The sequence below is a fragment of the Aquila chrysaetos genome, chromosome 4 (assembly GCF_900496995.4).
Source record: "Aquila chrysaetos chrysaetos chromosome 4, bAquChr1.4, whole genome shotgun sequence".
NCBI classification, from domain to species: Eukaryota; Metazoa; Chordata; class Aves; order Accipitriformes; family Accipitridae; genus Aquila; species Aquila chrysaetos.
This window is the reverse complement of record NC_044007.1, coordinates 6,769,487-6,784,922: the sequence shown is the minus strand read 5'-3', so window position 1 is coordinate 6,784,922 and position 15,436 is coordinate 6,769,487.

Below are 15,436 nucleotides of genomic sequence, written 5' to 3'. Positions count from 1 at the left end.
TTAAAAAAAAAATTTAAAAATCCCTTTTAGCTACATGAATAGTGAATGTTCTCGAAGTGATTTCCTCAGTTCCCTAGACCAAACAGACACTCAATTTTACCACACTCCGTATGAAGAAAAGAAAAAGGAAGTGGATTCAGCCAACTGAAACTCTATGAGCTTCTGTCAAAATAGGACTCTCTAAGAATGGATGAATTGCATTTTTACTCTGTAGTAGCAGAATAATGAAGAGTGTAAGCCAATTGGCACCCAGCAGAGTGTATGCCTGGAAAGAACTTCCTAAAGGAGCTGTGATAAAGCTAAAGGTTATTGCTCTGAAACAACAAAACCCTGCAGAACTGATGCAAAGCTTGTTGAGCTTTGGGATTCTTGCTGTCCTACAGAGACCTGGCTCTGGCAGGAATGAGGCCTATATATTTCAAAAGGGATTTCAGTGTTATTGAAAGCAACTACTTGCTGTGAAATCAATGGGCGTTGCATACTCAAAGACCCTTGAGTATCTGGGCTGTAGTCCAATATGATAAATAAAAACTGCTGATGACAAAAACTGATTTTAAAACACAAATACTGTGTTAATGGAGGTATTTCAATTCTGTTTCCTAATTGTATGCAATCCCATAGCTCACAGAGGACACATAAGGTGAGAAATTTGGGCCCTGAGGTTTTATGCGACACAGTTTTTGTTACCTTTAAAACAAAATTCTAAAATGAAAAGAATGTGCATGGAAATGAAATTAGTAAGTTAAACTTAAGTGAGGTTTAAAATAAAAAAAAAGCTGAAACAACTTCATTTCTGAATTGTATCCTATTATAAACTACAGTATTAGGATAACCAAGCATTTTCCCAAACTTTTCTACATATGGATGGGCTGGAAACGTGTCCTCCTTCTCCTTGCACAGAGAATGGAGGCAACCTCTGTCTCTCCTCTGGCTTGCTAAAAACATGGAGGCATCTTTCCAAGTGTTCAGGCTATACTTGCATATACTACAGCCATTCTTTTGCCTCCTTTAGGAGAAATATCATGATAATTGGATCACAATGCCTTATTTAATCTTTGTTCCCTTTTTCAACTTGAATAAGATAAGATGAAAAAGACCTTAGAAGTATCTACTCAAGTGAAGAAATGAAATTAGTCAAATAAGTTTGCAACTAGAACTGTACAGAAACTTCACAATAAAATGAGAAACCTGCAATTCTTTGAAAGTAAACCTTTTTTACAAGCTCACTTAGAAAGAAAGAAAAAAAAAAGAAGAGCTTGATCAGTTATTTGAGAATGTAAAATACCCCCTTTTCCTTTTTTTTTTTCATTTTAATAAAAATTCTCAGAAAAGAATAATGTAATTGTTATTCTTAAGATTTTCTATGTGGGGAAAAAAAAATGTCTTGGCTACATTTTTTTTTTTGTTTCAGTGCTTTATTTTAATGAGCATTTCTTGATTCTACATTCCAGTAAAGGGAAAAAAAAGTACTATCACAACATTCCTTGGCAAATTAAAAATACTTTTGCTGTTCATCTCTATTTATAATTCTGTGAGATTTACTTTGTGACAATACCCACATTTAACTGCACAGAAAAAATGGCAATAATAACCAAAAGGAATATTTCATACAATATTGGATATTTTCTACAATATATGGGGAAGATTAGATGTTGATAATGGCTGTCTTTGGTATTTAAATCCACATAGTATATCACTCTGAATCAAAGAAGAATGTAAAACTGCCCAATAAATTGCATCAGATTCAGTCTTTGTTCTGTTGTTCAATTTTGCCTGAAATCCAGTAAGAATATACAGATATTAAAAGCAAGGGAAGATTCACAAAAAGGTTAAGGAGTCTTTATCTCCACTTCTTCTCACTATTTCTGCCCACTGATTGCCTTTCATTTCCTGCTGTTGTCCTTACATTTTCCTTCCTCTGTCTGCTGTCTGCATCCAGTTCTATAGCTGTCAGCTTTGCATCTCACCAGCTAAAACCAAATTACAGTGTGTCAATATTTGCACCAAACATTTTATCAGTTTTTTAAATAAGGGAAATGTTTCTTGATCTTTTTAAATTTTATTTTATTTGACACCAAATATATCAGATGATTTTAAGGTCTTCTCATAAACAGGTGATTAACAAAGGAAAATTATATAAATAAGTGTTTTGCTGAGAATCATTCACTTAGATCCACCTTCTCTTCATTCTCTTAATTCCTTTGAATTTCTGTGTATCTGTGCACACTGTTTCTGGGTCTTTCTTTCTGCCAAACCAGATTTATAGGATATTTATAAGGTATGTGTTGAGTGTACTTGTCACCATATGAAGTTTAGTATTTTGTTTTATAACGTATGATGTTTTATTTTCTGTCCATATCAGCTAGCATTCAGCTTTGTTTATACTGGTCAAAAGTAGGTCAATGGATTTGGTCTAGTTTTATCTCCAAATAAGTGAGGTTAGAATTTGTCCCAACTCATAAATATTTCCTTTATGCCAGGAACTTGATAAAACAGAGGTAAAGCTGAAATCATTGCTCATTTCAGTCAAAAGACTGGCTGAAATTTCACAAAAATATCATCTGTATGACCTACAACTAATATGAAGATAAAAAGGGAAAAGAGCTGTGCAAGTTTAGATTACGTAGTTCTGCAAGAAGCTAAGCTGAGGCGCATGCACAATCATGAGATGAGAAATTCAGCCAGAAATAAGGGGTTGAGATCCCTAAATTGAGAGTGCCAATTCAGAAGAGATACCTGGGGACTGTCTATTGCAGTCCAGCAGCACTTGTTCCATCAAACATCCATCAAAATGAAGGGATGCTGCCGCTGGCACCATTTGTGTCATTCGGTGCCCCTCTGACTTAAGGATGGTTCATCAAACCCAAAATATGAAAGCTCATGCTCAGTACCTTCTTTTAAAAAGAATCAGACCTGTAATTCTTGTTTCTCTAAAGAATACCCTAATCAAAAAGCAAGTTGCAGAATTCTTTATATGAAAAGAGGGAAACCACGTTGTCTCCAGGTGAAACTTAAAAAGTAGGAATCATTAGGATGAAATGAAGTGCCATTGTCTACATCTGATCTAACTATCTAGGTTCCCGTTACAACTGGAAAAGATCTGGTCAGCAAAGTCAAAAGCATGTTTCCCTTCTGAACGAGACGGGGGGAAAAGCGCTCTCATCATTGTGGTTCTTTGATATTCCCTTAAAAATTGTGTCCTTCTGACCTCATGACATTTCCTACAGTGTCCTTCCTTTGGTAAACAGCATACTACTTCTGTCCTCTAGAGAGGAGCAGGACCTAACCTGATGTTTAGTTCACTGTCAAGAAAAAATATGTCTCTGAGGCAGGCAGAGAAAGAAATCCAACTTAGGTCTCACATTCTCAGTAAGTGCCCAAACATAATGTCACTATAAAAAACAGCTGGGAGAAGCTCCTTTTGGGGGTTGGTGTAAAGTTTTGGAGCCTGTTCATATGGATCCACAAAGGTTTTACAAAGATGAAGCTGTATAATAACCTTGACCAAGACAAACAAAACCAGATAGCTGAGCACAGTCAGTTCACTGCTTTGAATAGAGCCAGGTGTTTTCCTTTTCAGCGTAAAGTATTTTAGGTCAGTCTTCAGAGACTTGTTACATATTTATGTGGACTTAGACATTGCCACCCTGCATGGGGCATTCTATGTGTCTGGCCACAAGGACAGAGCCCATAGGCACAGATGGACATGTGATGAACACATCACATATAAGGCAGAAGGCCTTTGATGACATTCTGCTACTCAGAAGTCACCTTTCAATAAGCCTATCATGCATCACTCAGTTGTTGGGTCATGCTACTGCTTCTCACAACTTTGGAAACACTTGAGGCATCTTGTCAGCAGATTATAATAGATCCATGCCCATTGTCTGACCATGAGGGCCTGGAGAAGGAAGGGACCTATTGAATTGCATAGGAAAATTGACTTACTTGTAAGGTGCCTGATACAGAATCTATGTTCTAGTGTAATAGTGTCAGTAGGACAAAGAGTAATGGTTTTAAACTAAAAAAGGGTAGTTTCAGACTAGATATAATGAAGAAATTTTTTACGGTGAGGGTGGTGAAACACTGGAGCAGGTTGCTCAGAGAGGTGGTAGATGTCCCATCCCTGGAAACGCTCAAAGTCAGGTTGGACGGGGCTTTGAGCAACCTCATCTAGTTGAAGATGTCCTTGCTCATTGCAGGGAGGTTAGACTACATGACCTTTAAAGGGTCCTTCCAACCCAAACCATTTTATGTTTCTATGATATGTTGAATGCCAACTCCTTCTGTCAATTTTTAAGATTGGCAGAAGGATAATTTTTAAGACAGGGAACTTCTTAGATGAAGACATCTAAGTAGCTGATCAGGATCTTGTCTTAAACTATAGAAGGGAGAGATCTGGACCTTGTGAAGATGTTGTTTACTGTTTGTGCATCAAAACGTTAAGGACCATGAATATATGGCTGAAATGGAGTTTAATTCTGAGCTGCAGAGACAAAAAGTTAAATTGAAAATGTTTTTTATTAAAATGAAATTAATATTAAATTTCTACTTTTTTAGTGTATCTGGGGCAAAATTTACTTTTTTTTTAGTTTATTTATTTATTTATTCTATTGGACTGGGCATGTGTGCACAGATTCTTCAACATTTTTATTCTTAACAGTAAAATAACATTTAAAAATAGAAATGGAGGGGAGAAAAAATGAAAAAAAATAGAGAACTCCCCCCTTTTTCTGAAATATTTTCAGTAAAGATATTTTCTCTACACTCCACTTTTGTATGAAATTCATTATAAAATGTTGATGTATGGTATTCATCAAGCTCTTTCCCACAGCACTTGCAAGTACTGTTTTTGAAAAATAACATCCATCTGTTGATACCACACGCCAATCACAGTTATCCTTTAAATATATTTTCCAAGGGGAATATTTTGAGAAAATATGTCTGACGATGACTAATTGACTTTTACACAACAGCTAGGTATTAGGAGAGTTTAAATTGAAAGTATTATCTGGGTTTACTGCCCTTGTCATTTTTATCCCCCTTTAAGACAAAATTTTATTTATGAGGCAGAATTAATTCAATGAGGGATCAATTTGGTGCATACTAGCTCCCCACAGTCATTTTATTCAATTAACACTTTGGTTTAAAGGTTATACGTGTGCTTGTGAATTAGCTTTTCCTCTGCACTGTGCAATGCTGCAAAGTGGAGGCTTGAGCGATTAAGGGCAAAACTGCTGAGTACTTTTGAGTGAACAACATGATGCACTGAAAACTCAACTTTTAGAGTATGTAGGATCTTTGTAGGACTGATTTAGTCATAGTGGATAACATGAAGTCTGCACATGGAGTTTTTCTATAGTGAAAAGATAGTCTGGGCTAACAAAAAAAAATTTAATTTTGTTTGATTTTTAATTTACGAATTAAATATTTCAAATACAAACACATTAATAGAAAAGCTCTTTAATATCTGTAGTCTCACATACCCTTCCCACTTCTCCCCAAAATATCATAGACATCTGTTTGTTAACCCAATGTTTTAGCTACTGATTCTTTGACAGAACCACTTTGTAGCTCCTGCTAACTCCCTGTAACTGCTTCCTTCACATATTTGGGACTGCCTGGATTTACTCTTTACTGTTTAAAGATATGATACTTTCACAGGGGATTACCTCTGGATGTGAAGAGTCTTCACATGAATATCTCTCATCTCAGGGTTTTAAAGTCTCTATGATGGTTATTTAAATAAACACAAGCATAACATCTCATCTTCTAGAAAGGGGATAAGAAAGAAAGAATGCTTACTCATTTGGGCTTAATAAAAACTTTCATCTTTTCTATGTCATACATTATTTTAGGGACAGGTCTAGGTATTTCTACATTACAGAAGGGCAGGAAATTACTTCAAAATGTACGGTCTGAAAGCTTTTTCCTCCAAATCAGGTGAAAAGTCACATCTTTCAAAGTCTGTCACAGAAAAAAACTGTGAAGACAGGTGCAAAGCCCATACAAAAAAACCCCAACAGGGTAACAGATTCAAATGCAAAGGACAAGGAATTAAAGCTGTAGTCTCCCTCCTGCTTACCACAAGGCCAGAGAAAACAGAGATCTGACAGACTATATAAATGAAGTCATTCATGTGAGATGAAAGATTACTTTGGAAAAAGTTCAGGTGGCAGAACCAAGATTCAAATCACTGCTCAGCACTGGGCAGAGTGAGGAAATGTATTTGAGCCTCTTACATCCTGACGAAGTAGCCCCACTACTCTAGTGTATGCATGCCTTCTTGCTCAATTGCATCTACAGATATGCAACTTTTTCCCAATGAAGTGCCCTGTTCATTTAAAAAAAAAAAAAAAAATCAGCTATTTGCAAATGAAAATACATAAAAGAGCCCCCGAAAACTGTTCTTGGCCTTAGCTAAGAACCATTACAAAGTACACAGGACACTCCTTTGAGATGTTCATGACTCAGTTTCTTGGCATGACTGATTCAGATCCTGACTAGCTCAATTAACAACAATATCGAAGCAATCTCCACAGCATTTTTTTTTTTTTTTAACCACAATCTTCATTTTGTCAGCATGTCTTCTTGATCAAGTGAAAGAACTCTCATTATTCCTGATGTTTTGCTTTTTCATAGTGTTTTTAAATGAAGAGAATTCTGGTATGTTCTGTTGTGATCTACTACTGCATTGCATCAGAGTAAAGAGCAGCTCTGTTTATATATGTATATGTATATATGCAATTTTCTTCTTGTCTTCTATTTTACTGTGATGAAATGGACTACAAGGAAGTAATTTTGCCTGTGTGTCTATTATTCTGGATTTTCTTAATTTTCCTAATAGATACTCAAGCAAGTTTTTAAGCTTGCCTACACAGAGACTTCCAACAAAATTAATCTGAATTAAAGGTGTTATTTGAAAATGGATTGCTTAAGCATATGATATTGCTATGTGGTTATTCTGAGTGGAATGAAAGCAGCCTTAACTGAATTTCCCTCCTTCTCTTCCAAAGCAAATAAAACCAAAACCAAATTTATCAAATTAGGGTGTAGTTTCCTGAGGGATTTAAACCAGGATAACTCCTTGGAAGACAGATGTGTGCCATGACCTATTTGTGTTGCTGTCTGAGCCTGCAGGATTCAAAGAAAGGAAAACAAGCATAGAAGGGACAGCAGCATTTGAGGAGAGAAGAAAAAAGCCTGAAGAAGCCTCACCAGCTGCCAGCACATTTCATATACTTTTAATAACATTTCTCTGTGTATGAGTTAAATTGATTGTCCAGAATTTAATTTCTTATATGTATTTAGTAGCAGTATATCAGTAGACATGACTATGCCATCTCTTCTCTTAAAAAACACTTACTATGCTCGTGTGGAAGTGGGAAGATTTAGGGGGTAAAAATCAGCTTTCTGAAGCTGCTAACAGGTGAATTGCCAATCTGAACAGAAGCCAAATGGCAACCTGGCTTGCCAACAAGCACTAGTGTTAAGTACATCTTAATTACCCAAGTACCCAAGTCCATTTTAAGTACCCAAAAATGCCTGGGCAATTGGTCTAAAAGTGAAAATAGACTGAAATAGGCAGGGCTTTTAAAACAGTTTCTAGCAGCTGTACACACCTAAGACATTGCAGAGTAGAATTTTTAAACCATCCATTGGACAAACTCTTAAAGCAGTATAATGTTCACCATTTTTTGAAGATTATTAAGATGAATTCTCATGAATAATCACTCTCTCATTCTCATGTGCTCCTCCATGATCACACAAGGGCCATCACCCCAAACAATGTCCAAAACATCTCACAAGACTATCTTAATTATGACCAATTCTTCAGGGAAACTATATTTTGAGAAAAATTTTACACAGAGAGGATGAGTGTGGGAGGAGGCTTGGGCTAAATCCTTATCCTCAAGTCAATGACCTTATGGAAATCTTCAAAAGCTCTGTCTGTCTGATGAAGGAGATAGATAGAAAACAGACATGTTCTGTGATCCGTTCACATACTTGAAACAGTCAAAGGAAGGAGAAAGAGCATAGGAAGGACAGCAGCATTCAAGGAAAGAAGGAAAAAGGCTGTGTAAGCCTGGCCAGTATCCAGTGCCCCCTATAAGCTGTCAATAAAGTTTTTCTATGCATGAGTTAAATTTATAGCTCAGTGTTTCATTTCTTACATGTCTGTGGTTAGCAGCATGTCAGTAGACATGTCTGTAACGTCACATCTGTTAAAACACATTGATTATGCTCTTGGGAAGGTGGGAAACTTGGGGGTACAAAACCCTTCTTTGAAGTATCTGAAAAACAAACTGCTGGTCTGAACAGAAGCCAAATGGAAACTTGGCTTGGAAGATGGGACACTTAGAGTTCATAAAAGGTGAACTAGATCAGGTTGCTCAAAGCCCCACCCAACCTGACTTTGAGTGTTTCCAGGGATGGGGCATCTACCACCTCTCTGGGCAACCTGCTCCAGTGTTTCACCACCCTCACCGTAAAAAATTTCTTCATTATATCTAGTCTGAAACTACCCTTTTTTAGTTTAAAACCATTACTCTTTGTCCTACTGACACTATTACACTAGAACATAGATTCTATATCATTTTTCACTAAGTGTTTTTTTCCCCTTATTAGAATTTTGTATCCTACAGTAAGTAATCGAGTACTAATTCCTTCCTCAGTGAACAAGGATTTCATAGAATATAGAATAGAGTATAGAATATAAAGTCATTAAGTTTGGAAAAGACCTCTAAAATCATCAAGTCCAACTGTCAACCCAACACCACCATGCCCATTAAACCATGGCCTGAAGTGCCATGTCTCTGCGTTTTTTGAACACCTCCCTGGGCAGCCTGTTTAGGGAAATGATGGAGTGTCTGACAGAAGATGAGTCCAGGACTAAAGACATGATGGAAATAAGAAGCTTTACATTCATTTTGTCACATTTGTGTGTCTGCCTTGGGACAATATTTCCCTTTACCTGTTTACCTGATTTATAAGTTTCTATTAAGATGCAACAATTCTGCAAAATGGAACTTTCTCATTGGTCTAGCAGATATCTTTGTTCTTGAGGTTTCTTATAGGCTGTAAGGGTACAAGAGATGTACTAGGAAAATGCAGAAGCATACAGAACACAATCTAATTATTTAATTATTTTAGTTATTTTACCTTCCTATGAACCACAGTATTTGAAACTAGATGTCATGCAAGGGCTGCTATAGAAGACGGCAATCTGAACCATTAAAAAAGCCTGAAGAGGTTGCTCTTTAGTGACGTAGTCTGCCTTTGAGGACTTACATTTTTCCATTTTTATCAGCAGATTTTCATGATTATTCTAATGGTTCTGAAACAATTTGCCAAATTATCTTAATCATCTGATGATAAAGTAGTTGAATAGTTTCTTTTCTTCCAATTATGATTTTTTTTTTCTCCAGCTGCTACTAACAGTACGTAAGACTGACGATATAAACACTGTGGTTTTGGAAGTTCTGTTTCAATGTTTGATATTGTATGAAACATGGTCTCTGTTGTAATCGTGCAGAAAGCAAGGTTCTTCTTGTTAGCATGAGTTCATTAAAAACGTCTGCCTGATTCTTGCACAGCTCTATTTTCTTTTGAACATTATGACTTTCTCATAACAAGGATTTGTAGAACTGAACTTCATCTAGGACTGATCATTATGCTGCTAATCTCAGGAGAGAATCAGCTGCCTCTCCCAACCATTAATGCTGAATATAGAAACTGGATCAAGATCTTTATCTCATGTCAACTGAAATCTCTATTATAAACTATAAAGTTATGATTAGCCAACAAGGTAGCCCGTCATAAATATGTAGCAGGACATTCAGTGAAAGAGCATTATGACAACTCACAGAAAGACTATTTAGAACATTATTTAAAAGTGAAATAAATCCTGTTATATGTTACACATTTTTAAAATTTTTATGTCTGTGCTATGTCTTTCCCTTCCTCTCAAACTTTTTTTCCCAACTTGTCTTAGTTAAAAAGGGATGATGTAAGGCAAATAATGGAGGATCAGACAGTGGTAAGGCACACCATGAACCTCAGCAGAATCCATTAAAAAGGACAGATAAAATATGAAGATTGGATCAGATTAGTATTTACAGATTAAAAGATTGCATAAAAAAAAGTGAATTGCAATCTTTTTTTGTATTCCTGGGCCAGGAAAGAGGAAAGTTTACCATAATAAATTACTGAAATACTATGGGGCAAGCCAGAAGCTAGGGAGACTTTGGAGAAGAAAAATTATGTATCATAAAGAGTAGCTGTCATTTTTTTCCCCAGCAAATACCAAAATGCCTGTAGTATACGAGAAAACAGAAACAGAATCCCAATGTCTCTCAGAGATGCAAAAGGATAGAGAGATTAATCACTGTCACCTCCTGAAAGCTATGATGAGACACATCCAAAACCAGCACACCCCAAAAAGAACCCAGGAAGTGTGGGGAGGGGCTCAAAAACTGATGTTCCTTGTCCTCTGTGATTGCAAGCAATTCTGGATAGACTCCCTGGATACAGGTGTCAGTACCTGAATGCTTGGCAGACTACTTATGTGGGTCTTGATGCTGTAGGTATGACTGTGAGTGGGAGAGATTGAAATCAGTCATATTTTAAAATAAATTCTTTTTTCCTTAACTATGACCTAGTGCATTGAGCTACATTCTTCATACAGTGTTGCAGAACTATTTCCTAGAGGGCAATTTAGCAGGCATTATGTTTGCAGGCGTTCCTAACAGATATGTATACTGCAATAAGCAGTTCAACTTTCAGTCATATAATTATATCTTGTGAGATGAAATTTGCTATTTGTCAAAATAAAGGGTTATCTCCAGCGCTAAAGTAATTAAAAAAAAAAAAACACACCAAAAAAAACCCCCAAACAAACCAAAAAAACCCCCAGCATTTGTAGGACTGGGTTCTCCCACCCTGGCACAGAGTTCTAAGATAGTTAGGTAAACTGTAACCACTGGAGCACAGAACTGTATCCCTCATGACATATTTCAGTCCTGGATTGTATACGATTGAATTTAAATGTCTCAATGTAGGAAAATAATTAAAATACCTAAAAATATATATGCCCTGGAATGCCTGAGATATCCACCTAGAGCTGTTATTTATGACATGGGATCTACAGGAGAGCTGAGAAATGACATGTTGGGATCAACCAGGATACTCTGGGATATCTAAAGTAATACTAGACACTTAACTTTAAGCACCTGAATTATTCTGTACAGAGACCATTTAGTTACCTACAGATAAATATTCAGTGTCATTTGAGAGTTTGTGGAATATTTGAGACACCTAGACTGAGCAGACAGATGAAGCACAATGTTCATGTCCAGCCTGCACCCTTCTGCAGTGGTAGCTACGGGTCAGGGAAACTCTTTGCAACACCTGAAGTGACATTGCAGAACAGAGATGGCCTTTGGGGGAAAAAACCCTCAAGGACACTTTGCAAAGCCCCAGAGAGGTGCTCAGTGGTTGTGGCATCTGCTTTCCCCCTCCAGTATGTGCGCTATGCTACTGGATAGATGCTGACCCAGATATTTATGGGCAGAAAATCCATAACAGTGTCCATTAAGGTTGTCTTCGTAAAGGGTGCCCCCAAGCTAGAGCCAGAGGCCAGGCAAGGCCTGGCAATAGGTGCACAGGGTGGGGTTGACATATTACCCCTACCCCTGGGAGGGCTGGGGGCACTGCTTGGGGGTGTAAGCCTCCTGCCTTCCCTTACAACCTCCAGCATGCAGTCAGCGGTGGCCAGCCCCAGCACCACCAACCAAGCAACATTGTTCTCCGGCTCTCCAGCTCCAGTGAGCAGCAGCTGGTCAGGCAAGATGGGGCCAGACCAAAGGCAAAGCTACTCATGGATACATCACCGGTCACACAATCCTTACAGCCGTCCCCAGAGAGCCAGCCCTGCTGCAGCCCATCAGAATCCTCCTTGGCAGCTCTGTGTGCAGCCCCCAGTGATGGCACTGGTACCCAGTCCCTGCAGAGGAGTGCCCTGGGACCAGTTGCATGTGCCCAGTCTGTGAGCACAGGCCTGCAGTACAGCCTCATCTGAGAGGGATGCCATCTCCCAGCCACAGGGACTAATGCTGGGTCTTAACTGTCAGCAAAGAGTTGTACTCTGTCAAGAGCTATGGACTTTAAGTAAAAACTGATATATGAGGGTGAAAGTCAACTTTGTCCTATAGGTATAATTTCAAAGTGGCTGGATAAACACTGGGTGCCCAGTGCACTAAAGTCTTTAATTCTTAGGGTGGCCCAGGAACACCCCAGCTGGTCTCTGCACTGATGAAACAGTGGGATGACTCCAGCCAAGGAGTCTTTTTCTATTTGTATATATAAAAAAAAAAAAAAAAAAAAAAAAAAAAAATTACAGCTATTACATATACATACATACACGTATATAATTCTTCTATATTTTCATATATGTGAAGCACTTCAAAGGAAATGGGCAGCAAATCAAAGAGTATTCTGAGACCACATGGGTATAAGGGTTTCAAAAAATGGCAACCAGCCAATCACACAGCAGTGTGAAAACACATAGTATGATGTTGTCAAAGATGGTGGCTTTTGTGTATATGGTGGGCATGGGAAAACCAGAATGGGCATCAGGTCTGGCCAGCTGATCAGAGGGTGGTATTAAAACACACAGGATATGACATTTCATAAAATGGCGACTCCCTGTCATAAAATGGAAGCTGAAAAAAAATGGCAGCTCCAAGCGTTCAGTGGGAAAGGACTTCCTTTTCTGACATCCAACTGAATTAACCAGCAAGGATGGCAGTGGGGCCATTGCTTCTGCCAGTCAGTCCCAGTGTAGTCTGTGACCATGTGGGATATAATGTTTTACAAAATGACAGACCTGAAAAAGCTGTTTGGGGCTTCTTTCTTGCAGGATGTATTAGGTGTCCGTGCCCAGGCGCCGTCAGCGGGGCTGCGGGGCGGCCTGTGTGAGGAGAGGCCGGGGCTGCCCCGTGCCGGACACAGCCGGTTCCAGCCGGTCCCAGCCGGCTCCAACGGCCCCACCGCAGGACACAGCTGAGCCCCTCAGCCAAGCTGGGGGAAAACAGGTTCCAGAAAGGGCCGAAGGCGGCACAGGCGGAGGAGGAGGAGGAAGCCGAGGAGGGAGCAGCAGCAGCAGCAGCAGCAGCAGCAGCAGGAGGAGGAGGAGGAGGAGGGCGGGAGGCGGTGCAGGCCCGCAGCAGGGATCCCCTGCAGCCCTGGAGAGACCCCGCTGGAGCAGAGACCCACCCTGCAGCCCGGGGAGGGCCCCACGCCGCAGCAGGGGGATCTTTCCTGCAGGAGCTGCGGCCGTGGAGAGCCCGGGAGGGAGCAGGTTGTCCCTGAAGGACTGCAGCCCGGGGAAGGGCCCGCGCTGGAGCAGGGAGACGTGTGAGGAGGGAGGAGCGGCCGAGAGGGGCTGGGGGGCACGGACCGCAACCCCCGTCCCCTTTCCTGCTGGGGTGTGGGGAGAAATCTGGACTGAAAGAGTGAATTTGGGCCTGGGGAAAAGATGTGTGTGTGTGAAGGTGTTTTAGTTCTTGTCTTTGTTTCTCAAGATCCAAATCTCTTTTTAACTGAAAAAAAGTTAAATTAATTTTCTCTAAGTCAAGTCTGGTTATGTATGATGGAAATTGGTCAGTGATCTCCTTGTCTGTTTCTCAACCCATGAGCTTTTCCATCCTGTTTTCTCCCTCTCTCCTATTCAGAAGGGGGAGGGAGAGAGGGGCTGGGTAAGGGGGCCCACCAGATAGGGTTAGTTACCAGCAGACACTTGATCTGGCTCACTGTATGATGAGGCTAAAAGACACCACTGAAAGCTCCCACCGCTGAGGCAGAAGGAGGGGACACCACTTCAGCCACTTCACCACTGCACCACCATTTTTAAATTAGCAGAGGATTCTAGGGTATCTGCACCCTCAGGCCGCACTGTGACAGTACGGATAAAGGAAAGAGTGATTTAGCGTCTCCTAGCCTTATTGCTTTTCCCTTTCCTTTCTGTGGCCCAGTGAACCCATGGGTTGTTTCCTTTGTGAAAGCACTTGCATAAGTGTGATCCCTGTGGGCATGAAACTCTCAGGTGACCCATAAAATAAGTACAGTAGAAAAATGTACAGCTTTCTCTGAACTGCTTCTCTGAGAGATCAGACAAGCCCCAGTGTGAAGGAGGAGATGAAAATGAAAGTTACCCAGGGGCCTGAAGAGAAAGGCAATGAGACCACCCTGTGGCAGAGAGAGACCAAGCTGTGAGATCACTTTCACTGTGACACAAAACTGCAACTTAACTGTTCACACAGAAAACACCCAAACTGGTAAATAAAGCAGAATCAAGTACGTTCTCTGGCACTGAGACCATTTAGCACAGCAGCTTTCATGTCCACACTATAAAACAGTCTTTTTACTCAAAATAGTGAGGTCCTGTCCTAAGTGCCTAGTTGCAGTAGTCCATGATCTTAACTAAGTCCTGACTGTCCTCAGGCATTACTTGATAAAGTGGTAGTTGACCCAAGCCATTGACCTGGCCATTTCTAATTTATTAGTATGGACACAGTCATATCTGTTCACTGCAATGATTTTTTAGTGTCTCCTTCAGGTCAGACTCTCTGATTAACAGTCACTGAGGGCAGAATTCAGCTTCACATCAAAATACCTATTGCACAAGTATGCAATAAACATAGGCAGTTGCCTAAACGTTGGTATGTAAAGCCATGTGAAATGTCACATACATTTGAGAGTTAAGGAGCTAGGGAGACATGTCATAGGACCTGTGCCATTCTGCAGTGGCATCTGAGTTGAGGGAAAATAAACCAGAGCAAATCAGATCACAATAGCTTCATATATTTAAGGTGTAAGTCTAGCTGCAAATTTTCATTAGAGTTAATTTTCACCAGAGTTAAAATTCAGTTGTCTGTACAAAGGGGTCTAGCACCATCCAAGATGTCTAAAGCTGGCAGAAACCTTCACATGGGACTGGCAAATATAATACAGAACCTATGCCCTTCTGGGAAAGTGGAAGCCATGTGTGGTACTCTAAAGCATCTCAAATTACAGTAGGTACCCGGTGTGGACAACTGAATCATGTCAATAGTCTCTTAAGGTATGGTAACAAATGCAAGTATTAAGAGTTTATGTGGTAAACTGGGGCAGCAAGCCATCAGACAATGATTTAAAATAAATTTGATCAGAATTTTCCTCTGGCACTAATGTTAAGTGAAAGAGAATAACCACTGTTCGTCCTATTAAACTCTCTTAGCCTCCAAATCAGAGCAGCCACATTCAAACTGCTTATTGGGAATGACCTCAAGATTGTACTAAGGCCTAAACTGTACAGGCTAGCCCAGATTAAAATCACACCAAAGTTAATTACAATTTCACTGTGGATGGAATGAAGCTTCAGAACCCATAAATGTTC